The sequence below is a fragment of the Meriones unguiculatus genome, chromosome 21 (genome assembly GCF_030254825.1).
Source record: "Meriones unguiculatus strain TT.TT164.6M chromosome 21, Bangor_MerUng_6.1, whole genome shotgun sequence".
NCBI lineage: Eukaryota > Metazoa > Chordata > Mammalia > Rodentia > Muridae > Meriones > Meriones unguiculatus.
The window spans coordinates 16961149-16982260 of record NC_083368.1 but is presented as its reverse complement, the minus strand read 5'-3'; the positions used below and the strand labels follow the sequence as shown (position 1 = coordinate 16982260).

Sequence of the window (21112 nt, the reverse complement as noted above, 5' to 3'; positions counted from 1 at the left end):
AGCAGCCCCAAGTCCCTCCGTCTGCACTGGAACAGCCCTGATCCCCAGTTCTCATAGGCCCGTGAAGCGGGAGCCAAGAAAATCTATCGGCTCCAAAGAAGGGTAATACTGAGATTTATGTAACATGATGTGAAATGCTGCGTCATAAAAATGAGAGAAAGAATGGTGGTGAAACGCTCATCCCAGCGGCAGCATGGGCTAGTGTCACAGGGTCTAGTCAGAAAGGGATCTTAGTGGCTGAACCCATAACAATTTAAGCAACTAAGTAATAATTGCACCAGATTATAAACGAAATAAAGTAGCCATTTAGCTGGGATGGTAGCCCACACAGGTAATGCCAGCGTTTGAAAGGTGGAAGCAGTAGGATCCTGGGTTCAAGGTCAACCTGGACTACATGGTGAGACCCTGTCTAGAGGGGTGTTGGTGATGAGTGGAAGAAAATTGTATCCAAATATTTCACCACAACTTTTTTTTTTTTTTTTTTTTTTTTTTTCAGAATTAATGAAGCAACAGCTCAAGCAAGAGACGGCGAGAAAACAGGAGGGTATGAAAAGTGAGACGACAGGATGCAGGAAGGAGTCAGGTAAAAACTAAAATTATTATAGAAATGAGGACAGCCCTGGGATGAGCAGTGGGGAGCAGGGCTGGCTAGAGGCAGAGGCTCCGAGGGAGAACAAGCAGTGGGAGGAGCAGACAAGAGGAAGGTGAGGGGGGAGGCAAGAGAGCCCTGACGGGCCCCACTGGGCTGTGAGGAAACCTGGTGGCAGGCGGGCGTGGATGAGGTCACTTGCCTGCCTTCTCTGCAGCATCAAAGGCGTGTTTCACGGTGTCAGGCATCGGACAGGCCTTTGCCCAGCTCTTCCGTCTGTCCTTGTTTTAAGACAGGGTCTCACGGTGTGGCCCAAGCTGGTCCAACCCCACACTCAGCCTTCTAAGTGCTAGGATTACAGATGGGATCCACCACACCTGGTTTCCTCCTCCCCCTGCTGTGGCTTTTTCATCTGCTTTCTGCTGTCTTTGAACACAGCCTATCAGGTTGTAAAGACTCTGAACACTCTGTTTCAGGCTGCATTCCAGACACCTTCAACCGTGGTTTAGCTTTTCAGTCTTTCAAATATGTATTTTTTTAAAATATATATCTTTTTTTGTTTTGGAAAATTTTAGATTTGAAGAGAAATACTAAAGATGTTACAGAGCTCTCTCTTTCTCTCTCTCTCTCTCTCTCTCTCTCTCTCTCTCTGCCTTTTATACATCTTCTCCTGTGTCCACATCATAAATTACCATGGTGCATCCATCCAGATAAAGAAATCAACACTGGCACAATACAATTAAGTATACACGATTTGAATTTTGTCAATTTTCTACTAATGTTCTTCTGAGTCACCCCAGGACATCACAGCTCATTTAATCACGTCCTCTAGCTTGTGACAATTTTTAAATCTCGTCTTCCTCGTGATTTTTTGCCCTCATGTTCTTTCCTATACATATAAAAACTCATACTGAACAAGAGTTCTGAGTCACAGAAGATAGTCTCTCTCTCTCTCTCTCTCTCTCTCTCTCTCTCTCTCTCTCTCTCTCTCTGTGTGTGTGTGTTTTGGGAAGTACCCTGCTGTAATGTGTCCTGGTCCTTGCTTGGTCCCGGAGGTATATGCCTTCAGCATGCCTATCCACAGAGAAGACTAACTTGGACATCTCAGCAGAGGTGGAAGCTTTTAGGTTTCTCCCTTAGAATGTCAGTGCTTCTCTTCCTTGGAAGCAAGTCCCTAACTCTAAGCCGGACTTACAGGATGAGCCTGGAAGAGCTGCTGTCTGAATCCCTCCTCTCCATCGCATTTATGTATTTAGTCATTTATCCATTCGCATCCATGTCTGTTTATTTTATGCCTTAGTTCATAATCCAGTGCTATCATTGTTTATCTCCGTTTTTCAAATTGTCCCTGCTTTAGCCACCGAGAGCTCTTTCCAATGAGATCCTGCAACCTTTTGACATTCCCCTGCAACTGTTGGAGGTTTGGGGTTTTTTTTGGCTTGGTTTTTTCAGTATTTCCTAAAGGAGTCCTTGATAAGCAAATATATGTCATCTTAATGTAGTTGGCTGTGTTAGTCTTTTCCTGCAGGGTTCATGCTCGTGGTTTCCTCCGTTGCTTTCTCAACACTTCTTTGTTTTGCCTTTCACATGCCGAGCGTCATCAGAAAGCATCTCACATAGAGCTTCTAGAAGAGAGGCAAGTCCTATTTCTGGACCAGGGTGCTGGTTGTATGGGTAAATTCAAGTTCTTAGAGACAGGCACGTTCAGCAGTAAGAAACGGAGCATGAGCAGCTGGAGTCGAGATGCAGGGTAAGGGAAGAACAAAGTCGAGACTGGAGCCTGGCAGCACCCATCTACAATGTCCTGTCTAAAGGGCCCCTTCACAACTCCCAGTGAGTCAATCACATGACCCATGAGAGGTCACCAGATTTTCCCAGGTTAACGTAAGGATAGTCACATGGCCCGGGTAGCACACGGGACCCCACTGGATGCTGATTTGAGTCTTTCAGCTTGAGAGTGATGAGGCTGCTCTGATGAGATCCCATCCTGTAAGGACTGTGAGTCCTGAGCTGCCATCACTTTCTTAAAGCCACAGAGAGATGTTGCCAAAGGAGAGGGCCAGCGCAGGGAGCAGCAGAGCCGCAGCTGCAGAGAGTCCCCAGGGCAGCGGCTGAGCATCCAACTCCAGCAGACCTCAAGCCAGGGAGGCCCGAGGCTCTTCTGTTTTTTAACAGCCAACGGATTGCATGTTAGCACATGCTAGGTTGACCTGGGTTCCTACAACTTGAAATGTATGAAGCCTTGACAGCAAAGCTTCGGTTAACATGAGGAAGCAGATAGAGGAGAATAGCTGACGGTTAAGTAGGACAGTACTTCATGGAACATACTGGAAAAGGAAGACTGTAGGAGCAAGAGGAACAGAGGGTTGAAAGAGTGGAAGCAAGCTCGGAATAAAAGTAGCAAGCGGCCCATGCACCACTCTCTCCAGACAGCCCCTTCAGAGTGGTGACACACATTGGCAGAGCGCAAAATCCTGAGTATTAGCCTTTGTCCCAGGCTTTTATGTAAAAGTTACTTCTTCCATTAGAAGTAATTTGGGGTGAATAAGACAGTAAGAAGTCCATGAATGTTGGGGAACCCTCTGTGGATAATGAATTGATGCCTGTGCTCTGATTAAAAGGCAACTTGTCTTCATTATTTTTCTGTTGTTGTAAAGAGGCACCATGACCAAGGCCATTTATAGAAGAAATAGTTTATTTGGGGCTTACGGTTTCAGAGGGTAGGTCCATAACCATCATGGTGGGGGGCATGACAGCAGGCAGGCAGGCATGGTGCCGCAGCAGTAGCTGAGAGCTCACATCTTTAGGCACCACCAGACAAGGAGAGCTAGCTGGGCGTTGTGTGGGCTCTTGAAACCTCAGCTCATCCCCGACGACGCAGCTCCTCCAACAAGACCACACCTCCTAATCCTTCCCAAACACTTCCACCAGCTGGGGAGCAAACATCCAAATACATGAGCTTATGGGGTCATTCTCCTTCAGACTACCACAGCACTCCAGGAAGAGCCAGCCGCTGGTCTCCTGTTGTCGGACTCTGAACGGATAGCAGGCTACAGAACCACCATGGTAAAGGCAAGCCCGTGCCCCCACACCGACACATAGTCTTCATCCCTGAGAGATCACTTCATGGCTTATAGGATGGGGGCAATATGTCTGAACATTATCCACAGAATGGGTAATGGTGTTGTTATTAACAATTCCCAAAGAGAAGGCTCCTCTCCAGAGGCTGGCTGACTGAAAGGTCAAAGACTGTGGAGGGTTAGAAGGTCGTGGTTTTGAGCCTAATTACAAATTTATCTCCATCATCCCTAGCAATCTCTAGCCTACTAATGTTGTCAGACCTAACATTCTGGTAAGCAGATACAAACTTTTGGAATGTATTAACATAACCAAATCCTATCCTCCACCCATAGAAGGGCTGAGAACAGTTTCCGATAACATCTTAGGCCTTCAGCTGAAATTCCCCCCATCTTGATTTAACCTGTCTCTCTGCTGTTTTCACCCAAGTACTTTAAAAATGCCCTGATTCGGCTGAGCAGTGGTGGCCTTTAATCCCAGCACTCAGGCGGCAGAGGCAGGCAGATCTCTGAGTTCCAGGCCAGCCTGGTCTATGGAGTGAGTTCCAGGACAGCCAAGACTGCACAGAGAAACCCTGACTCAAAAAACCAAAAGACAAACAAACAAACAAAAACCCTGATCTGTAACTTTCTTTGTTCTGTTACTCTGAAACTCATGAAGCTGCTTTCTTGTTAGAAAACACAGAAGAGGGGTATCCTGAAGCCGTGTTTTTCTGGGTTGTGTCACCCATATTTTAGTCCTAGAATAAACTATCTCTTACTGCCTTTGAGCTGAGAGCTGAGTTTTTGCATTGATGATGTCTACCTGATGACTGAGAACCTCTTCTGACCTGAGTGCGCTCCTAGTCCACAAAATCCTAACACGTTCAGGGCCTTACCACATCCCCTTCCGCATGCCAGGCTCTCACCAATCACATTTGTATCTTTCCCAGCTCTCTAAGTCCCTGACCATATCTGTTCCATTGCCCGTGAACTGCCGTTCATCCTTACTACAAGCTGTATCTTCTTCCAGGCAAAGCTCACTTGCAGCCTAGCCATGCAGAGAAGGAGACAGCAGCGTGAAAGTCATCTGCTCCCCACTGCGGAGGCACCTCTTCCCTGTCTGAGGAGCACAGGTGTGATCAAGGCATCCTGATCCTGGCTTGCCGATTACATGGATGATCCCGGAATCTGCTTGCTGGATTTTTGAAGCGATCTCTTGTCAGTTCCTTTGCTGTGCCAGTTCTTGGGTGTAGTTCTGGGAGGCAGAAGCTTCCGATTTCGAAGCCAAGTTTCTAAGCGCTAACTTCATCTTGGATTCCTTTTCTGATTTCAATCCCTATAGTTGTTCCTATTGTCAGCAAGTTAGGTCTGCCTGAAATTTTGCTAGAGAAAGGGATAGAAAAGAAATGGACTAGACAGAGCTGTGTGCCAGAGGAAGGGAGGAGGCCAATTAAAGAGGAGGCCAGTGTCACAGTGGGGAGGAGAAGGACACAGGAAAAGAAAACATGGACAGAAACAGAAACGCAAGGAAGGTGCACAGGTAATCAGAAGGCGTCTTCACGTGAACCCTGAAAGATGTAAATTAGTGAAAAAGGGAGTCAAGATGAGACCTGGAAGTGGGATCTGGGAGGCAAGTATACAGACCTGTAATCCTAGCATCAGGAAACCGGAAGAAGAAAAACAAAAGCTCTAGACCAGCCTGGGTTATATAGCAAGACGTGTCCCCTCCCCCCCCAAAAAAAAAAGAGGAGAAAGGAGGAAGAGAGGAAAGGAAAGAGAGGGAAAGGGAAAAGGAAGGAAGTGGGAAGAAACCAGTCTATTCCTGCATTGCTAGCCCACAGTCTGAAGTTGAGGGGCAGTTTGATAACAAAACTGAAGCTTGGTCTACCGTGGCGGAAATTTGGTATGAGGTTAGTGGGAGATGAATGGAATGTTACTCTGAATCTTCAACAATGACGCATAAGGGTGAAGAGCCTATCAATCAGGTCCAGGCTCGTGAGAGCTAGGAGCGTTTGCTGTGAATAAAGTGATCTCAGCATATAAAGCAGCTGGCAATGTAGCCCACTGGGGAGAGAGCTGAGCTGGCATGCCAAGGGCCTGGGTCTGCCCAGCCCTTCCTGCAGGGCAGTGGTAGAGGCACACAGACCTGTAATCTCACCCGCTCCAGATGCGGAAGCTGGAGGATAAAGAGCTGGTATCAGACTTCCCCAGGCCCACCTGGCTGAATCTCAAAAACACACAAAGCACCGCCCACAAACAGTACATTGGAATGGCTTTTGCAGCTTTTGACAGTTGTTGTTATTGTTGTTCAAATAGACCAATGAGAAGGTTTGGCAACAGAACAAGGGAGGTGAGATTATAATGATTCTATTTATAAGTCAGAAAAGTTTCCTGGGATATTTCTAGACTATGGAGAACTTGGCAGGAAGCAAAAAAACACAAGAGCTAGGACCTTGAACTATGTACATGCAATTAATTAAATAACCAGTGCGCCCACCTGGACTGGAGGCTGTGACTGACTCGCTTTGAGCTGCCAAGTGAATGCCCATGGGCAGAGGACGGAGGACATTTATAGCTCTTGGCACGCATTCTGACTCCCTGTTTCTTCTTCAACCTTCCTGAGGGTTTTAGACTTTCAGAAAGAAACTCATTTATAGGATTCAGGTGTCATAACGAGGCATGCAGAATAACCCTCTTCCCCACGCCGCCCGGTGCAGAGATAGTGGCTTCGCCCTGACAGCTCCTCAGGCATATGGAACTTCCTACAGGAAGCCAAAGAGCCGAGCTCCCTCTGGACCCAGTTTAGCTCCCAGCCTGGGGCAAGGCCCAGAAGATCAGTGGAAAGGACCAATTAGTCCAAGAACATAGTCAGACTTCAGGAAGAGCCCAGAACTGATAAAAGTGCTAATCAGCATGTTCCTGGCACCTAATGAGGCACTTGCCTCTTGCCTGATATTGCGCTTAAATCCGCTGCTGTTCCTTGATCCTACCTCTCACCATGCATGAAAATCAATCCAACTTGGACCAAAGCCCCAAGTGTAAGGTGCCAACCCATGACGCTGTTAGAAACAACAGGATAAATCCTTCAAGACATTGGGGTAGGGAAAGACCTTTTTCATAAGACCCCAGAAGCACAGACAACAAAGGTGGAAGTAGACACATGGAAAGATAAAAAAAAAAAAAAGAAAAAGAAAACCTCAAAGTTTCTGCACTGCAAAAATAATAATAATAATAACCAGGGTGAAGGCACAACCTGAAAACTATCTCCAGATTGTTTGCTGACAAGAGACTGAGCGTTCACAAAGAACTGAAAATACTCAATAGAAAGGAGAGCGTGACCTCATTTAGAGGGGGGTAAATAATTAGAATAGACTTTTCTCCAAATAAAACGTACAAAAGGAGAGAGGTGCATGACGAGTGTGCGGCGTCCCTGGTTATGCAGGAAACGCAAGCTGAACCACAGAAAGCTGCCGTCTCACCTGCATGACTGAGTCAAAAGGGCAAAACTAACAGCTGCTGGGGAGGAAAGGGTAACCCATGCGCACTTGCGTGGCTCGCGTATTGGGGACTCAGTCCTCAGTATGGGAGTGTAAAGGGTGGTGGGCCCTGTAAGGAGTAGGACCTTGTGGGAAGTCCTTCTGTCAGTTTGGGGAATGCCCTCTGAAAGGATTAAGGGGTTCTCTCAAGAGTGAGTCGTTGGGCTATCAGGATGACTCAACAGGTAAAGGTACTTGCAGCGCACGCCTGGCAACCTGAGTTCGAGCCCCAGAACCTGCACCAAGGCGGAAAGAGATAGCCAATTCCGCAGAGTTGTTCTCTGACTTCACACGTACTCTCCAGCACAGGCTCAGCCACACACAGTCTGTGCACACAGCAAGAGAAACAACGGTGCTGCAGAGAGAGCGGCTAAGAGCATTCGCTGCTCTTCCGGAAGACCTGGGTTTAATTCCAGCACCCACAAGGCCGCTCACAACCATCTGTAACTCCAGTCTCTAGAGACATAACACCTTTTCCTAGCTTCAGCAGGCATAATGAATAGACATACATGCAGGCAAAATACCCATACGATAATTGATTGATTGGTTGGTTGACTGATTAATTAAATGAATGGATATTTGAAGAACAGAACACAGGGCAGGGGTGGTGAAGAGATGGTTACGAGGACTCACTGCTCTTACAGAGATGCCAGGTTTCGTTCCCAGCACTCATGCGGAGAATTACAGCCATCTATAACTCCAGGTCCAGGGAATCCGACCTCTTCTGGTCTCTGAAGGCACCAGCCACATGTGATGCAGATATACGTGCATGCAAATAATCACACACATGAACTGAAAATGATTTTTTTAAAACAGAGGGAGAGCTAGAATAACAAAAGCCAGCATCACAGAAAACGTCTTTCAAGGAGCCAGCTGCTGAAAGCCACAAGTCAGCATGACAAAAATGACTGTGGGAGGGAGGAAGAGGGGCATGACGACCCCAAAAAACAGAGGGTGTTGCAGGCTCAAGTCATGGGTGAGGATGAGAGAACCCCAAGGAACTCAGACTGCGCCCTCTGAGCTGCACAGAACAGAAAGCAAAACCAAAGCAAACAAACGAAAAACAGCACGGAAGAACACTGCTGAGGAAGAAGCCAGAAGGGTGAGTTCAGGGCTGGTGGGGAAAGGAAGAGAACTAGGGGAAAGGTGAGCAGGAGAGGGAGCCAGGTCCCGGTGATCAGGAGGTGGAGCTCTGGAAACGTTCCCCAGGAAAGACAGATGCAGGATCGGACAGTCTGAAGAAAGAAAAGAGGGGTCAGGGTAGAAAGAAAAGCAATGTTCTAGAAATAAAGACCAGATCAGAAGGCGCACACCTGGGAATAAACACCTGGAACGTGACATTTTTGGTGAAGTAAAAGGAAAAAAAGGGAAAATCTGGGGTCAAAGGGCAGAGAGGAAAGTGGAAAGGGTTTGCAGGTAAGTAGGCAGAAATAGACGCAGAAGGTCGGATGTTCGAGTACCAGTGAGCCCCGAGCACACAGGAGCACGTGCACCCATTAAGCATACTAATACTAAGAAAGGGAGCTCCAAAGTACCTCTGAGCTAGAGCCTCTGAAAACTGCACCTCAAAGGGCACAATTCATAGCAAAAGCACCCACGAGGCTCATGTGCCCGGGAAAGTACATCCTAGACTTCAAATGTGTGGGGAGGGGACCATCACCACAACAACAAAAAAAAAACATCCTTGGTCTTCAGGTCGCGTAGACCACAACTCTCTCATGGGGTCACAAGTCAGTTCTTCTACAGCCAGGCATTATGCCAGAAGACAATGGAAGAATTATCCAGAGCACTCACAGGAGAAAATGGAAACCACAACCGCCATAGCTGCGAACACTGCAGACCTCTCGTGAGCTCTTCCTGAAGAACCTACCAGAAAACTGACTTCAGGCGACAAACACCACTGAGAGGGCATCACCAGGAAGGCAGTCAGCATGAAACCACAAACAAATATGCGGGAGACTGGACCGGAGGCCAAGGCTAAACAAAGATGGAAAGAATCAAGAGACAGCTCACTTAGGTAATGCTTGCCTTGAAGCATGAGGACCTGAGTTCAATTCCAGGCATGGTAACCCCAACATCAGAGGCCAGAAACAGGGGTTACTTGCTGCTCTCTGGCCAGTCAGCCTAGCCTGGCTGCTGAGCCCGGGTCCAGTGAGAGACACTAGGTGGAAAGCTCCCGAGGAACTTGAGGTTGACCTCTGACCCCTACGTAAACTTGTATATGCATGCATGAGCACACGCAAAATATGCAACACATATGTCGAATAATGAATAAAACTAAGCCTGCGAATGTCCACCAAAGCAGCAGAAGAAGGCTGCATGTTGCCTCAGGTACCATTCTGGGGCACACAGGGAAGAGGGGACAGAAGAGCTGACTTGCTGAGTCTAACACCGCTGAGTGGAGAACTCACAGAGCAAAACCAAAACTTAGCAGTACTGTGTACAGAAATAAAACACATGGGCTGGGGAGGTGGCCTTGCAGTTAAGAGCACAGGACCCAGGTTCAATTCCCTGCACCCACTTGATGGCTCATGAATGTCCATAAATCCAGTTTCTTCTTATGGCCTCCACGGGCAACAAGCAATCACACAGAAAAGTAAACAAAATTTTTTTTAAGATTTATTTATTTATTTATGCTGCACGCCAGAAGAGGGCACCAGATCTCATTATAGATGGTTGTGAGCCACCATGTGGTTGCTGGGAATTGAACTCAGGACCTCTGGAAGAGCAGCTGGTGCTCTTAACCTCTGAGCCATCTCTCTAGCCCCAAATCTTCTTTTTAAATGACAAAATTGTAAACCTTCACAAATGCCAAAGGAACAAAACTGACACCACTGACATTCAAATAGATGCAAACACATACGTACATCACAATATATATGGCCACCCACTGTGACAGACAGAGCTGAAATCAGATATATGCCATATAAACCATGTCAATCAATGTACCCTGATTCAGTCTCCTAACAAAAGAGAAAGATGTCTGCGATGGTTTAAAGTAAAAAGGCCAAAAATCTAGTGGTGTGCTCTAGATCATGTATTTCTGAAAACTGAGATTTACAAAGGCAAAAAGAAAAGTTTTTTTTAAGGAGAAAGAGAGAGAAGTTGAGGTTGTGTGTGGGTGGATCTGGAGGGAGTTGAAGTAAAGGAAAAATATGACCAAAATATAGTGTATGTGATTCTCAAAGAATTAACAAAAACATTATCAAAACGAAAGGATATAAAATGGAAAATGTAACTGAAAGGTACAAAAGGCAAATAACGGGTAAAAAGAAATTGCGTCAAGCCAGCAAAATAGCTCCAGGTGCCTGCCAACCCTAGCTCAACTCCCGGTACCCACAAGCTGTCCTCTGAGACACACACACACACACACACACACACACACACACACACACAAATAAATAAATAAACATAGTAAAAATATTTTAAAGCATGGCCACCATCTTGACATCCAGCAAAGTGGAATTGGAACCAAAGGGCATTGACCTGAGAAAAGGGCACTGCCCGCTTCAATAGCCTGCCGTTTGTGGTGAGGATTGCACAATAGGTGCTACGTAAAAAGGTGATGCTTGACCTTCGAAAGCAGAGAGTGCAGACAGAAGCACATATAAGGCACACCTTTGGGAAAGCAAATTTTGCTCCAAGAGCAATGAACCAGATGGCTGGCTAAGCTGAACGAATGCATGGACAGACAGCAAATAGAGAAATAAATGAAGATCTTACAGGTAAGATTGGCCTTCGGAAATGAGTGACTCCTCGCCACCCCTTGTGTAGGCCTCCAAGGATGTCCCTCTGTTGCCGGCCGCCTGGATTTGCAGGAAAAAAAAAGCGAAGGTGACACCTTCTAGGGCAGCCCACATCTGATGATGGATTACCTTGGAAAGAAAGCAGCGAGCTTGTCTCCCAGCTCAGCATCTCTGGAGGTCCTTTCCAGCCCCACAGGTCCCGGTGGCCTTGGCAAGGTCCCCTGCAAAGATGGCGTAACAACTCAACTTGCCCCCAGCCCTTACCCAGTCCTACGTCCTTCTTTTCTTTCGATCTCTGAAACCCTGCTCCCAGGAACCTCAACCCATGACAGAAACACACAAATTTAAGACCCTGGGATACTCTTTCTCATCTGTCAAATGGGGCAAAAATCCAAAAGAATGGCAGAGCATCTGTTGGCAAGGTTAGAGCAAGGATTCCCACATTGCCAGTGGGAAAATAAGCAGCGTCTCACAAATTAGCTGTGCATTAACCTTTGAACCAGAAAGATCAAGGGATTTGTTCCAAAGTTATCTAGTAAAAACATGAAAAACTACATGAGCTAAGATGGATACCTATTGTAGAACAAATTTTGTAATAGCAGCTGAACACTGTAAAAAAAAAAATGAACAATGGGTAGGGGACTGGCTAGGTCACCTGTGCACAGCCACCTTGCAGCAACATGAAGCAGCTGCGGAGAGAGTACTGTACTTTCCTGATCCCCAGAGCAGACGTAGAAGAGGAAAATGCGTGCAGATGCTCCCACTCATTTAAAACAGGCGTAGAAGCTAGAAACCAGACCTCACAGTGATCCCAGCACTCAGGAGGATCAGGTGTTCAAGGTGACATCCTTGAGCACATAGCCAGTTGGGAGCCAACCTGGACCACAGGAGATCCTGTTTGATGAAAGCAAGAATGGGGCTGGGAGAAAGCTCTCTGGGTAAAGTGCTTACTACTCAAGCATGAGGACCTGAGTTCAAATCTTCAGGTGCCATGTAAAGCTGGGCTCAGTAGCGTGTGTCTATAATCCCAGAGCTCATCCAGAGAGATGGGAGGTAGGGACAGCCCAGAAGCTGGAGAACACAGCTGGTAAACAAGAGACTCTGTCTCAATCAAGGTGGATTTTTTGAGAAGATGAAACAGAAGATCACTGAAAAAAAGGGGATGGAAGGAGAAAGGGGAAAAGGGAGGACAGGGGAAAGGGAAGGAGGGAGAAGGGATGGAAAACAAGGGAGGGGAGAATGGTGCTGCTTTTCAAGCCATAGCGGGCAACTGTGGTCATTAGCAGCTCTGGCACAAGAATGGCTTATAGTCAGCCAGCCCTTCAGCAGCTGGCCTTTACTGTGGGCATTTGGGCTATGGCCCAGCGACCGGAGCAGCTTCCTGGCTTCCCGAAATTACCCTTTCCTCAGGTTTATTTGTGCAACTCGTCTCCTACCTCCATAACCAATGTTCCTAATTTTCCCGGAGCCACTTTCCTCCTTGCTTTCGGTACCTGGACTGAGGTCTGCCTGCAGGATTGACCCCTTAGGATATGCAGCCACAGCAAGGGTGCAGCTGGTGAGAAAGGTGAATAGGGGAACATTAGGCAGGGAAAGGGGTTATTCTCATCTCATCTCAATCATATCTTGTTTCCCCCCCCCCCAGCTTGTGTGGTGACGGCATGGTCTCTGAATGATGGGGCTATGAGAAAATAAGAGGTAGGGCCTACGGACAGCACTTGGGTCACTGGGAGTGTATGCTTGAGCAGTCTACAGGGGCCTGACTCCTCCTTGCTTCTCACTGCTTCCTTCCTGAGGTGAGAAGTCTCCCTGTACCAGTCACTCCTGCCATGATGCACCATGTTGCCGTAGGCACAAGCCAACTGGATCAAGCAACTATTGTCTGAATTCTCTGAAGCCAAGAGCACAAATAAGTCTCACAGTTTTGTCATCATCAAGAGAAGGTGACTAACACCAGATCTTAAGGTGACTAACACCAGATCTTAATCACAGGCAGGGTGTGGTGGTCTGAATAAAAATGGCCCCGGTAGGCTCATATATTTGAATGCTTGGTCACCAGCGAGTGACACTACTTGAGAGGGATTAGGAGGCGGGCCCTTGTTGGAGGAGGTGTGGCCTTGTTGGAGGAGGTGTGGCCTTGTTGGAGGAGGTGGGTCACTAGGAATGGGCTTTGAGGTTTCAAAGGCCCAAGCCCAGCCCAGTGTCTCTTTCCACCTGCTGCCTGCAGATCCAGACATAGAACTCCCTACTGCTTCTCCAGCACCATGCCTGCCTGCGCACCGCCATGCTTACTGCCGTAACGAGAAACCTCAGAAACTGCAAGCCAGCCCCAATCGCATGCTTGCTTGTGTAAGAGTCACCGTGGTCGTGCTGTCTCTCCACAGCAATAGAACAGTGACTAAGACACAGGGTGACACTAAGCCGCAAAAGTGGTGGTTAATATAGTCTTCATTCTCAGAGCCCATAAGCTCGGTTCAAAATAGGAGCCTCCACGCTGAAAGAAGAGTTAACAAACACTGAAGACAAATGTTCAGCAGGCTTGGCAGTGCAGAGCTGTGCTGGTTCATCTGCTGGCCCTAGACACGTGACACCAGCACTGGTCTGTCATCCCCATTCTTTCTCCAAACCCCTAAGAAGTCACTTCCAAGGCTGGAGAGGTGGCCCAGCATTTAAGAGCACGTGGTGCACCCCCATGAGGATCCGGTTTCTACATATAGCGCCTCACAAATGCCTGTAACTCCAGGTCCAAAGCCTCCAACACCGCCTGATGATCCCTGTGGTCCATGTACACACATGTACGCACAATAAATAATGATTTAAAGTCGTCTTCTCTATCATGCTTGGGGATCAAGGAGATGTCCCTTGCGATGGTGCCTGGCTCCTAACTGCCTCTCTCTGGCCCTCTGTACTTGCTGAGCAGCTGTCATTCTGGAAGTGTTCCCTTCCCCCGTCACTCTGCCCCACAGCAAGGTGTGTCACAGACTTTTGCAGAAGATTTGCAGGCAACAAAATAATCCAGGAAAGAGAATTGGGGGCACAACCCAGCACTAAATGCTAACACCAATCTCCTCCAAACGTCACCTGACATTTCCGCCTAAAAATAATGTGTCTTCTGGGTCCTCCTTATGGTGCCCCCCCCACCAGGATGCCTATAAAATCTCAGAGATGATTTCCATTATGCTGTCTCTGGCCTGCCCTCACTGGGCCACTGTCTGGGAACTTTAATAACCCAGCAGGCTCAAAAATATATATATATATGAACAGAAGAACCTCCTCTTCTCAAAATGCATATTCTGCTTGCAGGGATGCTCAGCTCAGAGGACGGCTAAGCTTCTAAAGCCTCCACTCTGCCACACATAGGGGTTAGACAGGACACTGCTGCTTTGGGTGAGAAAGCACGGCAGGGGGGAGTGGAGTGTTTGACAGTGACGTCACATCCTGAAGAAGGGCAAAGCAGGGCTGCTCAGCCACAGCCCTGCTCACAGTATACACTAAGTGGGTCTACGTGGGGGCTGTGTGATACTTCACATAGTGTTAGCAATGTGCCAGCCGTACCCCCTCGAGGCCACCTCCACCCCTACCTATCACAACCAAAACCCTATCCAAGCATTTTCAGATCTACCCCAGATGGGCAGACCACTCCTTCTGAGAACTATGGCTGCATGAAGAATGCTCCTGTTTAGACACGGGACAAGTCTCTGTCTGCCTTTGTCCCTTCTGATATGAACACGTCCTCTCAGGTCATTTGAGGCTCTACTGGCAGGAGCCCAAAATGGGGAGTTAGAGGAGGAAAGGGTGGAAAGCTAAGATGATGTGCTGTCATCCACGTGGATGGTGACAGAAACAGATTCCATGCCCCTTCTCCCAAGCAGGACAGCACCTTCTGCAGTATTCTAGGTACATTTGTGTCATTGCAATAAAGCACCCCTGCAAAAACAGCATGACGGGGTGAGGGGGCTTATTCGGCTTACAGCTCTGCCTTAGTCCTGTTCTGTTGTTGTGAAAAGACACCTCAACCCCAGCAACTCCTATTAGAAAAACGTTCAGCTGGGGCTGTCTTACAGTTTCAGAGCTTTAGTCTGTTGTCGTCATGGCAGTGAGCATGGCAAAGAACATGGCAGTGGACATGACAGTGAGCATGGCAGGGGGCATGGCCATGGGCATGGCAGGGGCATGGCAGCATGCAGGCACACATGGTGCTGGAGTTGCTGAGAGTTCACATCTTGGTCCGAAGGCAGTAGGAAGAGAGGGACACTAGGACTGACCAGGGATGTTGAGACACCAAAGTTCACTCTTAGTTCATGTCCTCCAACAAGGCCACACCTCCTAATCCCTCTCAAATAGTGCCACTCCCTAATGACCAGGCATTCAAATATGCCTATGGGGGCCACTCCTATTCAAACCACCACCAAGTCCAAGTCACAATCTGTAATTGAGGGGAAGTGGAGGCAGCAACTTAGCAGCTTTTCACATCATATCCACAATCAAGAGCAACGAGAGGATGCACACCACTCAAGACCGCCTGCCTAAGAAATGGCCTACAACGGCCTAGGTCTTCCTGCACTTAGCAATCAGGCAAGACCATCCCCCACAGACACCCCCACAGGCCAGCCTGATCTAGATAGTTCTTTGTCAAGTCTCTCTTTCCAGATGATTCTAGGTGTGTCAGGTTGACAGTTAAAACTGACCAGCACATAGGGAGATGTGGAGTTCCAGACTGAATGACTCCTTCTTACCCAGAGGAAACTCCCCAGGCCAGGCCATTTGGTGAGAGAGCTGATCACATCTTACCAAGGTATGCTCCAAGGACAAGAAGGGTCACAAGCTGGGCACTTGGTGGGAAGAAGTGGCCAGAAGACCTGCATTCTAGTCCTGACCCCACTCTTAGCTGTCTACATGATATACACCCAGTGAAGGTCCATCTGGATCCTCGTTCCTCCATCTCTGTAATGAATAGGCTGGGCCTTGACTCTGAAGAGGCTTCCAGCCGGGTTGTTGGCCCCAAACAGAACCTCCTAGCCTTCAGTTCTTTGCCATCCATCAAATGCCCATGATATCCACCTTTGGTGAAACTTTCAAACAGCCAGTGATAAGTGACAGCGACAACAATGGGCAAAATTAAAACCTCAGGCCTCTGTTTTCTAGACTCAGAAGCAAGGATGTCAATAGAGATGCATCCAAGAAGCGCCATCCTGTGGCTGGTCTGTGTGCCCACCTTTGGGAAAAGAGTCTCTAATACCCCCTCTCGCACTCCCCCGTTCCCCCCCCCCTTTGTTTCAACTGCAGTCTCAGACCTCAAGGAATTTATAGCTATGTTAGGGAGACAAGATTCACACTCATTCTTCCTTTACTTTGCCACCTCCCCACATAGCCTTTGCCAAACTTACCCCAAATAGCTTGGTTTCCATCAGGTCTGTTTTATAATGTTTAACCTGTGCTTTAAAATTCTTCCCAAGAGAAACAAAGAAAAGAAACCTATCATTTTACAGCCGGTCTGTGGTCACCAGCTCCCTCCTGTTCCATCCAAAACCATGCTATCTGACCTACCTAATGCCCAAACCTCCTCCCGTGATTCCTACTTTCTCAGAAACTTGCAAGCTGGTAAAAGAGCTTCATGCCCTGCCCAGGCCTGGGCAGGTGTGGCAGCCCTGGGTGCCAGTGTCACAGTGCCAGCTAGTGAGGTATAGCAGCATGTGACTTCAGTTAAATTTCCACCAGAGTGGTTCTGTGCGAGGACCCAGGGGACCAGTGGCACTCTTTTTTTTTTTTTAATTTTTATTTTTTATATTAATTTATTTTATTCACTTTGTATCACATCTGTAGCCCCCTCCCTCATTCCCTCCCAATCCTACCCTCTCTCCTCCATCTCCTCCCATGCCCCTCTCCAAGTCCACTGATAGGGGAAGTCCTCCTCCCCTTCCCTCTGATCCTAGCTTATCAGGTCTCATCAGGTTGGCTGCATTGTCCTCCTCTGTGGCCTGGTAAGGCTGCTCCCCTCTCGGGGGGGGGGGTGGTCAAAGAGCCAGCCACTGAGTCAGAGACAGTCCCTGTTCCCCTTACTAGGGTACCCACTTGGATACAAGCTGCCATGGGATACATCTGTGCAGGGGTTCTAGGTTATTTCCCTGAATGGTCCTTAATTGGAGTATCAGTCTCAGAGAAGACCCCTGGGCTCAGATTCTTTTGGCTCTATTGGGCTCCTTGTGGAGCTCCTATCTCCTCCAGGTCTTTCTATCTCCCCTTCTTTCATAAGAATCCCTGCACTCTGCCCAAAATTTGGCTTGAGTCTCAGCATCTGCTTTGATACACTGCTGGGTAGAGTCATTCAGAGGCCCTCTATGGTAGGCTCCTGTCCTGTTTCCTGTTTTCTCTCTCTTCCATTGTCAGTCCTGTTTGACTTTCTGAGTGAGGATTGATCATCTTACCCAGGGTCCTCCCTCTTGCTTAGCTTCTTTGGTATATAGATTTTAGCATATTTATCCTATATTATATGTCTAATATCTACTTATAAGTGAGTATATACCATGTGTGTCTTTCTGCTTCTGGGATACCTCATTCAGGATGATCTTTTCTAGATCCCACCATTTGCCTGCAAATTTCATGATTTCCTTGTTTTTAATTGCTGAGTAGTATTTCATTGTGTAAATGTACCACAATTTCTGTATCCATTCCTCACTGAGGGTCATCTGGGTTGTTTCCAGGTTCTGGTATTACGAATAAAGCTGCTACAAACATGGTTGAGCAAATGTCCTTGTTGTGTACTTGAGCCTCTTTTGGATATATGCCTAGGAGCGGTATGGCTGGATCTTGAGGTAGCACTATTCCTAATTGTCTGAGAAAGCGCCAGATTGATTTCCAGAGTGGTTGTTCAAGTTTGCATTCCCACCAGCAGTGGAGGAGGGTTCCCCTTTCTCTGTATCCTCTCCAGCATGTGTTGTCACTTGAGTTTTTGATCTTGGCCATTCTGATGGGTGTAAGGTGAAATCTCAGGGTCGTTTTGATTTGCATTTCCCTGATGACTAAGGACATTGAACATTTCTTTAAGTGTTTTTCTGCCATTCTGTATTCCTCTACAGATAATTCCACTGTGGACTGATGAGGCCCCCAGGAGCCAGGTATTGGAAGAAGAGACATAAAATGGCTCTACTGGGTGCTATAGAAGTGGACCTATCTAGGCATGGAGCTACGCAATTGGACATAGTGATTGTGGTGGTTTGAATGAAAATGTCCCCCATAGGTCCATAGGGAGTGGCACTATTTGCTGAAAGAAGTGTGTTACTGGGGTGGGCTTTGAGGTCTCAGATGCTCAAGCCAGGCCTAGTGTGACTGTCTCTTCCTGCTGCCTTCATATCCAGCTCTGTATCCCATTTTTTAATTGTTGCTTTTTAAGTTTTTGCCACTATTAAGTGTATTTGCAGGGTCTTCTCCTCTTCCTCCTCCTCCTCCTCCTCCTCCTCCCACTCCTACTCCTCCTCCTCTTCTTCTTCCTCCTCCTCCTCCTTCTGCTGCTGCTTCTGCTGCTGCCGAAGTTTTGATGTTGAATATCCCCTCAAGGGGGCAAAATGGAAGGAGAAAGAGTGATGGGGAAGGTGGGGGCATTGTTTCCTTATCTTGAGCCTGCCCTGCCATCTGCATACAGACTCCAGGTGAGGTGAGACTTTCAGGTAACCAGGAAACACAAGAGACTGTGGGAGCGATTGCTTCTACTTGGAGTTTACCTGAGTCCCAGGTCATTATAACTCACTCAGAACCTGGTCTTACATAGGAACACTTGGATTTTGTGGGAAGAGATCATTGCAACATGGCAGATAAGCAGTGGATGCCCTCTTTGAGTGAAGAAAAGGTGAACCTCCTTCCCCAATCTGTAAGTTCTCCTTGACCAACACAGAGGTAGGGCCAGAAGCAGGCCCAGAGGTACCACCCCAGAACTAGTGGCACCCCACAGCCAGGGAGGAAAATGGAAGTTAGAAAGATGGGGCAGAGGTGGAACAGCTGGAAGAGGGGATAGCAGGTGCTCTCAGATCCTTGCTACTCGCTGGTGTATATATATACAGGTGTGTGTGTGTGTGTGTGTGTGTGTGTGTGTGTGTGTGTTCCCCCTACCTCAAGGGAAGCCCTGGGTGAAGCAGAAAACATATGCATAAGTTCAGGCAAGAACTTTTGAAGGAGTAGACACTGTCATTATTATGGCTTGTCTAATGCCATAATATGGTTGTCAAGCTGTACTTGACAACACAGTCTTTAAACTAAGCTTGGCTACAGATGGTGTGTTGCAAATGCCACTGTGGACCACTGTGGACTGATGAGGCCCCCGGGAGCCAGGTATTGGAAGAAGAGACATAAAATGGCTCTACTGGGTGCTATAGAAGTGGACCTATCTAGGCATGGAGCTACGCAATTGGACATAGTGATTGTGGTGGTTTGAATGAAAATGTCCCCCATAGGTCCATAGGGAGTGGCACTATTTGCTGAAAGAAGTGTGTTACTGGGGTGGGCTTTGAGGTCTCAGATGCTCAAGCCAGGCCTAGTGTGACTGTCTCTTCCTGCTGCCTTCATATCCAGATAGAACTCTCAGCTACTCTCTAGCACCATGTCTGCCTGCATGCCGCCATGCTTACTGCCATGATGATAATGGACTAAACCTCTGAACTGTAAGCCAGCCCCTTTAAAAGAGTTGCCATGATCATGGTGTCTCTTCACAGCAATAGAAACCCTAACTAAGACAGTGGTGCACATATGTAATCCCAGAACTCAGGAGGCAGAGGTAGGAGGAACACGAGTTCAAAGTTGTCCTCAGCTACTAGTGAGTTTGAGGTAGCTTGGGATATATGAGACCCTGACTCAAAAAGATGGCCAACAAGATTGTTCAGAGTATGTCTTAGGCTTTCTTTTATTTATTTCTTTTTCTTGGGGAAGGTGTTCTGTTTTGTTTCAAGATGTGCTCTAACTATGTACCTCTGGCTGGACTACAACTAGCTATGTAGATCAGGTTGGCCTCAAACTCATAGAAATCCTCATGTGTCTCCTCCCAGGGGCTGGGATTAGAGGTGTGAGTCACCATTCCACACCCCTTATTAAGACTGCCACCAGAAGGCGTGGCCTAGAATTAAAGTGGATTTTTCCACCTGGAAAGATTTAGGGTGGGTCTTCTCACTTCAAGCGATTTTAATTAAGAAAAATTTCTCATTGATGCCCAGCCACTTGAGTTTTAGTTAATTCCAGATGTAGTCAAGATGACAATCAGAAATAACATCGCATGTAGTGAAACACTGACCAAAAGCAACTTGAGGGAAGGAAAGGATTTATTTCATCTTACAACTTCCAAGTCACAGTTCATCACTACAGGAAGTCAGGTCAGAAACCTAAGGGAGAACAGAGGCAGAGGCTGTGGAAGTGTGATGCTTATTGGCTTGCTCCTCATAGTACCCTCAGTCTTTCTTCTATCTATCTATCTATCTATCTATCTATCTATCTATCTATCTATCCATCTATCTATCTTTTGTGGGCATTGGTGTTTTACTTGCATGTATGTCTGTTGTAATAAATAATAAAAAAGTGTTGAGCTATATAACGTTTATTATTATTTGCCCTATGATTATCTAACTCTTTATCACAAATAATATGACATAGACACCTGTGAGATTTTATAATTGCCTTATTTACCTTGGTCCAGGCAGTTATTTTCCTTACACTGTCTCAATATCCTCGCCATTCATCTCCCAGCCCCCATCCAATGCCATCCACCTTAATCCTCCTCATTGGGTCTGCCTTCCATACATAATCTCATCGTACTTGCTTTTATTCTTTATTTGGCCCTTTCCAAGCCATTATTGGCGTCCTTTTTTTTTTGGCCCACATCTTTCTTCTCCATCCTAGCCCATCATGGCATCCTCCTTTCTACTCTCTTCCCTTCTGTCTGTACTCTCTGTCCTCTTCAAGTCCGGGAACCTTAGCCACGCCCACCCCATTCTGCCCTGTTCAGGTATAGGCCATTTAATTAGCCAGTCAGGTAGGTTTACCCAACATGAATAGGTGTATCCAGATCTTGAGGGCTGGTAACATGCATCAGACCAACCTTCCACATATGTCTGTGTGAGGTTGTCAGATCTTGGAGTCATAGACAGTTGTGAGCTACCATGTGGGTGCTGGGAATTGAACCTGGGTCCCCTGGAAGAGCAGTCA

At 47.3% G+C, this 21112-nt stretch overlaps 1 long non-coding RNA gene across 2 annotated transcripts; it reads left to right on the top strand.

Moving 5' to 3' along the window:
• Positions 1-163: 163 nt before the first annotated feature.
• LOC132649700 (uncharacterized) lies at positions 164-18261 on the top strand. Of its 2 annotated transcripts, none has more exons than XR_009588195.1 (3): positions 164-397; positions 497-583; positions 18007-18261. It is a non-coding gene; the product is annotated as an uncharacterized LOC132649700 (long non-coding RNA). The 2 variants fall into 2 exon arrangements; XR_009588196.1 differs by lacking the exon at positions 18007-18261 and adding an exon at positions 4679-6232.
• Positions 18262-21112: the final 2851 nt, after the last annotated feature.